Genomic DNA, 10406 nt, shown 5'->3' with positions numbered 1-10406 from the left:
TTTTTCAACTCTCTCGTTTGGGATCAATAGAAAAGTACCATATATATTAACATAGGCCCTAAAACATACTTCTAAGTTCCATATTTCTATGGTACAATTTGTTGTTTTAGATCAGTGGTTCTCAACCTGTATGATATGATCCTATTGGGGTCATATATCAGATACCCTGTATATCAGTTTTACATCATGATTCATAATCATAGCAAACTTAAAGTTATAACGTGGCAACAAAACTGACTTTATAGATGGCGGTCATCACAACATAAGAATCTGGATTACAGGGTCACAATATTAGGAAGGCTGAGAACCACTGCTTTATATTGCTTTCTGTTAAATTTTAATTTAAGGGAGATTAACTACATCAATGAATTAAGAACTGATACATCAATATTGAATTCTGGAAGATGAACTGGGGAGAATGCTCCATGTGGAAATTGTTCACCATATAACCATGGGGATATGGGCTCAGCCTCAGCACTCTTGTAGCAAACTGGACACAGCAGCACACCTGGAGCCCTTGCACAGGGCATGCAAAGACAGAATGATGATACCATGGGCTTGTTGGCCAGCCAAGTCTACCCCATTAAGGGAAGACTAACAGTCGGTTACCAGGAACTCAGGTTCAGTACCTGCCTGTGGCTTTATAAAACTTACTTCTATTTTAGATTTCCATTTCATGTTTCATTATTCCAGATATTCTGATTTTGATCTGATTATACTTTACATAATAATTTAATTTATACCGATTCATAGAGTAACATCTCGTCTTACCGTGAATTTGTATTACTGGTCACCCTCCATGGGCAGGTGTGGACATGACTGGAAGGTAGAGAAGTAGAGGGCAGGCTCTCTCTCTCTCTGTCTCTCTGTCTCTCTGTGTCTCTGTCTCTCTCTCTCTCTCTCTCTCTCTCTTTATCTCTCTTTCTGTCTATCTCTCTCTGTTTTTGGATCCCATCAGGATGGCAGAGACTGCATCTTCAGGATCAGGAATGCCATGGCTGTTCTTTACTATTATCTGTGTAAGTTTTTCTCCAATAAAACACCCAATTATCGTTTGTCTTGGGTCTAGTGAACTCATAAAACACCTCGCCTTCCACTGTGGGGCTGAGCATGGGAGGAGGTGGGGGAGAAGCGATGGACGAATAGAGAGACCACAAGTGTACATTGTGAAGAGCGCTCTCAGATAAAAGAAGTGAAGTGCTGTGAGTTAGAGTTGGGAGTAAAATGTGTATAATTGTAGATATAAACAGAAAACTATTAGTCTGATAATTGTGCATTTACTTGGGTATATTTTAATAGCCAGGAGGACTGTGATAAAGCAGAAGCAATTACAGAAATTTAGAATTTGTAAATTTTGTAAGGATCCTTCCCCCTCTCAGAAATCACTGCTGGAGCTGTCTCATAGCTGTGCTGGGGCTTGGGGAAGCAAAGGTGTAGGCCCACATACATTCTATGTCAGCAGGACCTGCACGCACCAAGAACTCAGAGTTGCTGCAATGGTGGCATTTGACTTTTCAAGCAGGTGCAGCTACAGATGACCTGAAGTGGGCCGGCCCTGGCCCAGAGGGCAAAGGTGAGGCCAGGCCAAGCCTACAAGTCTACAGCCTGGGGAACTGCTGCCTTGGCCAGTCAAGTGTTTGAAATGCTGATTAATGCAGACTGTCAGAAAGTGTTTTAAGACCTTATAGAAAGAAAGGCAACATAGGTGAATTTATTCAAATCTGTTCAGATTTTAGATCCTCGTACACTCAATGGTTAGCTATACCTGCTGCACTGCTCCAGATTTCAGTTCAGGATGATTTATCCCAACAAACTAATCATGACCTAGGGAGAAGGAGGTCTGAAAGATGTATGTATGAAAGATGTATGTATGTTCTCTATGGTGTGGACAGCAACACAAATTAGCTGGTAAGGTGGGATGCTACTACACACACACATAACTTGATAGTTATAAAATATTCATTCTTAAAACATATCAGACTTTAAGAAGTATTAATCCATGAACTTCTAAGAGATATGAACAATTTATCAAACATTATCAAATCCTATGTTTCTGTTAATAAAACTAGATTATAATGAACATAATAGCAATCACCTTTATTTTCTACTAACTACAAAGAAATAAAAATTGTTCCATTTTGGAAATTAAACACACAAGTCTGCATGATGACATCAGACAACAGAAAAAATTTAAGTTGATTTATTCATCTGGAAGCAGTGATTTTGCGTAATGACAAAATATGGCATTAGAGCCTGTACCTAGAAAATCTTATGAGAAAACCCATTATCGAATGGCATTGTCAGTGTAGACTTTGGTAGTTCCATACCTCCCTCCATTCACCTTGTGGGCACACTAGAATGTAAGTGGGTTAGTTCACTCTTTCTCTCTTGAACCTGAAGGGCAACCATATAGCCAACAGAAAGTATAATTAGAAAAGTCAAATAGGTTAAGCAATGAAAAGTGCATTAAGTAGTATATAGTAGCTTCAAATCTTTTGTTGTTGAAATGGACCCAGCACTAAAAATTTCAAAAGAAAACTAATTAAATTTAAAATCCAACATTGAAAATACACAGAGAATATCTGAAAACCAGAAAACTGAAAATATGTACAAAAAAGAACTATTAGGGGACTGCAAATAATTGCATCAATATTAATGCTCTAAATATTTTCTATGGCTTTGACTTTTGTATCCTATTTGAATAAAACTTCAAACTGAAAAATCTGCATTGTCTATTGTCACAGATTAATGGTAAAGTGCTTGCCTAGCATACATGAATTCTGGATTCAATCTGTTGCACATCAAAAAAAAGAAAGTAAGAAAGGAAAGGAAAGAAAAAAATAGAAAGAAGAAAAGAGGAAATAAGGAAGGATCTAACATTCATCAGAACAAACCATGTCTGTTAGTAGTCAATCCCTACTTTAGGATCACAGCCTCATGAGGAATGTGTGAGCACTGGAAAGGTGAGGGGTGGAGGATCCCAGTCTAAAGGAGCCTGATTTACAAAGTGAGACTTTCCCTCAAAATACATAATTAACTTGGCCATAATTATATAAATTAGGTTTCTCACTATTGAAAACATCGTGTTCAATGGTGATGTTTCTGCTTTCTTGATGAATAATTCTAGCATTATAGGATAGTTATTCAAATTACATCATCCCTAAGGAGACAACAGGGTTCTTTGTGTTGTCCTAATATAATTTGCATGAATGTGTATTATTTCATTGGAATATGAAACTGACAAAATGAAAAACTAGCTCCTTGCTATTACAGGTGGCGACTCTGAAGACACTAATGCTAAAATGTACACCTGCAGACCACCCTGGCACACACTGCTCAGAACACTCACACTGATCTTTGCTTCCCAGCAACTGCTCCCCACTCTGACATGTGTCCCCCAGAATCAGCATCATTTGTAACAATATCTGGATTTTTTTCTAATATAAGTTACAAACGCAGTGGTTAAGTAGCCAAGTTCTGTACAGTGGAAATTCATTATTCTTTATGTTTTAAAATCTGTCTGTATGCCTAAATTTGCATGAATTGTGCACTTGAGTGGACTTGCACAACACATTATTGGAGCCATTTTGGACAACCTTGGAAAGAATTCAACAATGATTCACTTCCTCCGACCTCCTCTAAGGAATGTGATTTCAAGAAGCATCTTCAGTTAAGCCACAGGAGTGAATTTTCACATTTAAATAGCAATTCCAAGCAATCGTTAAATAATATATACTGTATAACTTACTGTAAGTAATACTTTTGAGTCAGTGAGAGCCATACACTTGCTATTGGAGGTGAGGTTTGGAAATTTGGCTCTACAAAAATGGTTTCTCTGTGACTGTGTGATAATCAATGTAGGCTCACCATCTCACCAGATAATTGGTAAAGTGAAGATATGGACCTCCATGACAAATAAAATGTTTGCACACTATGACTCTCATAAAACATACAACAGTGCATGCGACATTTGCCAAACTAGTTGCATATGAGACCCATGTTCTAAACCTACATCATCATCTTCATAATAGTTAGTTTTAGACATGTCCCAATCAAAAGCTTAGAAGTTGATATAGTGAGTTAGGTAAGAGTTTGGGAGTAACGTTTCAGAGGCAAATGATAGAATTTCCTTTACTCTGCTAATGGAAAAAGATGAGAGAAAAAAAATCTGTCCTGAGGAACACAGTATTGAACACAGTATTAAAATACTAAAACGGGACAGGATATTGTTATTTAAAACTGACACGTGATTATGATTCTCCTCACAATGCTGGAAGAAAACTATTCTATGCCTATTTTATTAAATATTCATATGCTCACAAGTACCCCTAAAATGGAAAGTTAGTTAGAGCTACTTGTCTGAACTATCTGCGAGGCCACACTTTATAAAGCTGCTAAGATGGGTCCATCCACACTTACATCCTTTGCATTAAATAACTAGCATAAAATTCAATTTGACAGTGTTCTTTCTTTACTGTTGGAACATTCTTATAGATATAAAAGTTTTAAATACTTTAGCTGCAAAGTAAGATAGAGCATGTGAAAGAAAGACTTCAAACATAAGAAGAGCATGTCAAATGATTACACTTACAGAACTTTTCGTTCATAGAGTGACCAGTGATATGCAGGACGTTCTTCATGTGCATATGGACCATTAAAGGTTCCTCAGATATTTGACATGTGATAGACACATAAAGCATGGCCTCTAAATATATTGCTGAAAAATAAAAATTATAAATCTATATATATTTGAGAGTTTACTTGATCAAATACACCAATGTATATATGGTAGATTAAAACTTGTGTAAAAAGTAGTTCCTTACAGCATAGATATCCTAGAAATATTAATTACTACAATATTTTAAGTATTAAAATTGAAAGACTTTCCATTCATTCATTTCCTATATTCTCAACTTGTAATTGGCATTAGGATGGAATTGTATGGCTTCCCTTTGTAATTGTTAAGTCCTATGCTGTGTTTTTGTATGTATAAATGTTTTCAGTAAGTATTTATTCATTTATAATTTTTTTTTAGAAAGTCAGAGCTACAGAGCATAGGCAGTGTCAGACGACATCTTGCAAGAGTCAGTTCTTTCTTTCACTACGTGGTTCTGAAGACCATGCTCAGATTGTCACCTTGGCAGCAAGTTCCTTTATCTGATAAGCCATCTTGCCAGGTCCCCTTTTCCCATCCTTTGAAGATTATTAGCCATTTGAATTGGTCATTTTAAGGGAAGAGTTCTATGTCAGTGCGTCTTGAAAGAAACTAATGGTCCCCTAATAACTACACTGTTGATTCACTCCAAATTCTATTTGCATCTCCCTAGATTTCCTGGTACTTTTGTCCCACTTTTTAGCATGGTGTTTTTTAAATATTAGAACGTTGCTTAAGCTCTTCTTGAATATCACTGAGTTCTTCATTGATGTAAGGATTATGTAAAAATTGAGATATTTGATCCTCATACGTAGCAGCTGTCAAAATGATTTTAAAAATGTTAAGATATCCTATCAGAGGATACAGAAATTGTACAGTATGTTATTGGGGACATCTGTAATCACATTTAGTAAAAAGATATTGTTATAGTACCTTAATTCAGAACCATCATTTGAAAGAAATGTGCCATTTCATAGTCTCCACATTATGTGCATTGAAATAAATGGTGTTTGTAAGGAGCTCAATAAATATGTAAACTTTGTTTAAACGTATTTCCTGGACTCCGGGACAGCTGTAGAACAGTCATGTGACTGTCTTAGGACATCAATTTGCACATTTTTTATAACACACCTTGAAGCAATTGGAAACACCTGTGATACTGGACAAAACTAGACAGTCTCAGCTGAAGTGGCAGTAAACCTCTGATCACCGTTCTACAAATATCAAGCTCCATGGCAGGTACAGCTGGGAACTCTCTTCTCCTCTCAGATTCATACAGAAACTGAACAAAGTTGAAGTCATGGAAGGGAATCATACCTTTGATTCCTCTGAATGATCCAATATGCTATCATTAGGAGATTAGCTTTTGAACTGATCATTTTAAAGACAAATTCATAGACAATATGACACATTATCCCATAAGTCAAGTTATCATTTAAATAATTATCACGTGATGCAAAAAGTCATATGCTGGCATGAGAAAATGAAGTAAAACAGGGTGTTTGTGTATACTGTGGTGAAAACAAATATATATTAACTTTTTAAATTTACATCAAAGTATAAATAATAGAAATAACTGTTCCCATATTATTCTGAGGAAGAAAAGATCTGGTTCAAACAAGATATCATTCAAAGAGCTGTTAGGTGCTTTAATTCAAAGTGATCAATAAAAATAACCTGCTGAAAACTTAACAAGACTGTGGGAAGACGTTAATAAGCACAAGCTACAAGGTCATATTGCAAGTTAATGAGAACATACTGATGATGAAAACCTGTAACATCAATCTATCTCTGTTGAAATGCTGAGACATTACCTTCTGTATTCTTAGGGCTATTGTTTTCCTTTTGAAAGCTACTTGGGAAATTATGTATACGAACTTTCAATTCAAATCAATTCTAGGGATATTTCTTATTTCACATATCAATACATGTAAAATATTACTTTGTAGTACTCTTCCATAGATATATACAATGGAAAATGCAAAGGGAGAACTAGCTATATCTATGCTTTAAACGTGAGCACCACCTTTCACAGATGACAAGTGCATGTCCAGTGTGAATCTGCATAGGAGGATGACATAGGAACAAAGTGTGTGGACTTGTCCCTGACTAAGGGCTTGGGAACATTTCTTGGACATGGGTGGTAAGTGACAAAAAACTTGTCTAAACCTATGCTGGAAGGGAAAGTCATGTCCAGCAGTAATAGTGAATAAAGGAGGGGACCCAATGCTAAGAAGAACTGACAATGTAAATGCTGAGACCTGTTGAGGTATTATAGCCATTGGAGAAGGCAGAGAAAAAGTACCCCAAAACTAGTGCTGAACAGTTACTAGAACTCTTTGAAAGACTGCATTATAGATTTTAATCTGGAAAATAAATAAAAGAATTACCCTAGACTTTATAGTAGAGAAGTGCTATCTTATAACCTGACCATAAAATATGCCAAGTGCTTATATATAAGTAGTTAAAGAGATTGGAGGAGTGAGCAGTTTCAAGAGGATGAGGGATGATATGAACTAAACAATAAGGCCTAGACTGGGATTTCGGCTTTGACGAATAAGGCCGGTGGCAGTCAGGAGAAATCAAGGGAAGTGGGACACTTACAAAGCACAGAGGATGGGAGTGATGATGGGGTCAGTGTCAGAGACATGTGCACCATGACAGCTGCTGCAGTGACACAATTTTTCTTTCGTAGTGTTTTGTTGACTATCAACTTCTCACCTGGTAGTGTTAAACAGTCCCAATATCACTGGATTCTTAGGGTCTCTGGCAGGCAGCAGAAACACATCCTCTGAAAGAATGAAATCCACTTCCTCCATAGCGTTTTAAGCTTCTCTGCATGCAAAGAAACCACAGTTACATAAAATGGTTCAGAACTATGCATTTTAAGACCCAGTTTCAGTTCCACAGCTGTGACCAGGACAGAAGGCTGAGTCATTGCTTTGCTCTGGGTGGGGACTTGTGCTGAGTGACAGAGAAGAACCCAGCAGGATCCTCTATGGGAGTGAGATGAGTCTCTGTCAACTCTTCTGCCCTACGAGCTGACTGGATCAAAGTGAAGAGATGGAAACTTGCTTTTGGTCTGTAGAGGTCAAACACTTGCAGAAGACATTTTTCATCCTATGCCCGAGAGAGTGATAGTTGTAGAGGAAAATGTGCCCACATAGAAGAGTGAAATGTAGATCCTCCAACAATAGTTACCTAGCTCATCAAAATATGTGTCGATTCCATTCACTCCCGGTACAGAGAAAACCAGCCTTGCTTTAAGGAACGTGCTCCACTTATTCACTAGTATTCTCTGTCTCCCACGTCATTCTGGGAAAAACAAAATGGACAAATGCAATGCTTAAAGAACATTTACAAAGCAAGGTTTAATATGGTGAAATGGGAAGATTGTTTTTGATTTATCTCTCTCTCTCTCTCTCTCTCTCTCTCTCTCTCTCTGTGTGTGTGTGTGTGTGTGTGTGTGTGTGTGTGTGTGTGTGTGTGTGTGAATGTTAAACAAAATCTTCAGGTAATATTACAAATAATTCCCTCTCACTGCTCCCTTGCATTGGCTTATCAGTGTAGTATTTTCTTATGATTTTTAAAATTTTTTGGTTTCACATGTAGAAAGGAGTTTCTCTGATATTATTTTGGAGGCTACCGTGTCCAGTCCTGGCGCTGCAGAAGCCTCACAGAGATATGCCTGCCTCTGCCTCCCGAGTGCTGGGATATAAAGGCGTGTGCCACCACCACCCTGGCGTAGCACTTATGATTAATTCTTTAATGTTGTAAGTTTCACATGCTCCTGAGAGCAGACACTGAGTATTTATTGTAGAAGCTATCATAAGAGACTAAACAAGTAACCCAGATGAGCCCAGTAGTTTTCCTCGAACTGAAGCCAAAGCCAGAAAGAGAGTAAGACTTCCATTGTTCAGTCTTATACTTCCTGTACGCCTAGCCATGCCAAAGTGGCCTGGCTAGTGACGTAGTTCACGCTACGTCCATATACGTTTACGTCCGTCCTATACATCTTTAGTCATGCCTAAAGTGGGTGTAGTTAGTGGTGTGGTAAACTGCTCTTTAGCTACCTCATCTGTATGAGTCTCTAGCAAGTCACATGGCTAATGGCAGCACAGGCTTACTTCAAGCACTATCAGTATATTTTCTGGTCCATTAGACATATTGATGTGGTTGTCTCTCATAGAATAAGCACTGGCATTATGACGAAGTGACTTCACTTATTATTTGTTCAGATATTGCATAACTGTCTCAAGAACTTGGGTGGATCATGCCTTCCCTTGGCAAAGAAAGCATATGAAGCAAGGCATATGAAGGAGGCTAATGCCTATAATCCTTAGACTTACGAGTTAAAGGTCATTCTCAGCTGCATATGTGTATATCCTTATATAATATGTGTTAGTATTATTAAATTTCTCCCTAAATGCCGAAGCAACTGTATCTTTCTGGTTTTGCTCTTTTGTTGTTTTGTTCTTTTACTACAGAATTGATCAACTGAATTTCTCAGACCCAAATATATATAACCCCAAACAGATTGTGAACCTAATATGAAATTGTTAAATTAAATTTATAAATACTATGGAATCAGGACAGTGTGAGGGCTCAGAAGGTTAAGTCACCTGCAACAAAGCCAGAGGATCTGAGTTCAATCCACAGGACCGACATGATGGCAAAAGAGAACATATTTCTAACATCCACAAACATGTATGAGAAGTAACATACACACATATATGTACATATAAAAATGAACAAATATATATAATATTTTAAAAATAGAACAAACTTCTATTTGTAAGGAAATGCTAATTGTAGGCTATTTCCTAACACACATTGAAAATGAGAAAACTTATCTAAGATAAGTCTCTTTTACAGTGAATCTTTCATTAATAGTGAAGTTATGGACATAACACAGGAAGCTTTAGTAAGTACCAAGTTAAGAAAGTCAATGGACTACTACAAAATATTTAAAGTAGAAGCCTACTAGAGAACACGATTTATGTGGGACATGTAGGGAAGAGGTATGTATCGATTATGGATGAGGTGAGGGAGTGGAGGCGAATATGATCAAAGCATGCTATATGAAACTTTGAAATCAACCAATAAAAATAAGTGTAAAACAATACAACGAGCCTGGTATACACTGTGACATAAGAAAGTGTAATTACCTAGTCACACCATCCTCACCAAGGACAGCGACCTCACTCAGTATAGATTGTGTGGGAATTGTTCTCTGCTTCCAATGTCTTCTCAGTAGAAAAGAAACACATTCTGTTGTCATCTGGGTCTTCATTATCAGGAAACATATGCGAACCTACAAATTGTGGTTCCACAGACAAAACATGTGGAAAAGTAAAAACAGATAGATGTAATGGTGTAATAATAGAGTCACCATGATAAATGGTTCATCACCAGATAGTATGTCTCATCAGTGTGTGAGAAAATACAAAGCATCCTGGAAGTTTTAGAGAATTATGGAACACCAGATGGCTATCCGCATCTTATGTCCAAATCAATGGACATTTTAAAAATGTATTCTGAATATAAAATATAAGAGTCACGGATGTATAAAACAAATTTAACAGTGCATGCTGCAAATCAAATGCATTTACTGAAGATACAAGCCAGAGGAATTATGAAATCAATTTCTAGGAAGTCCTTCTCAATTTATATAAAATGAATGTACATGCAAGTTCCATATTATAGCTTGAAATTATATCATTATTCATTTTTAATTCATAGAGAATCTATC

The 10406-nt window shown here is 37.0% G+C and overlaps 1 long non-coding RNA gene across 1 annotated transcript; it reads right to left on the bottom strand.

Annotated features, from left to right (window-relative positions):
- Positions 1-2331: 2331 nt before the first annotated feature.
- LOC121136146 lies at positions 2332-9937 on the bottom strand. The gene is made up of 3 exons (XR_005873268.1): positions 9823-9937; positions 7376-7489; positions 2332-2394 (listed from the first exon to the last, which is right to left on the bottom strand). It is a non-coding gene; the product is annotated as an uncharacterized LOC121136146 (long non-coding RNA).
- Positions 9938-10406: the final 469 nt, after the last annotated feature.

Source organism: Mesocricetus auratus, unplaced genomic scaffold (genome assembly GCF_017639785.1).
Source record: "Mesocricetus auratus isolate SY011 unplaced genomic scaffold, BCM_Maur_2.0 Super-Scaffold_100051, whole genome shotgun sequence".
NCBI lineage: Eukaryota > Metazoa > Chordata > Mammalia > Rodentia > Cricetidae > Mesocricetus > Mesocricetus auratus.
This window is presented reverse-complemented; position numbering and strand designations above follow the sequence as displayed.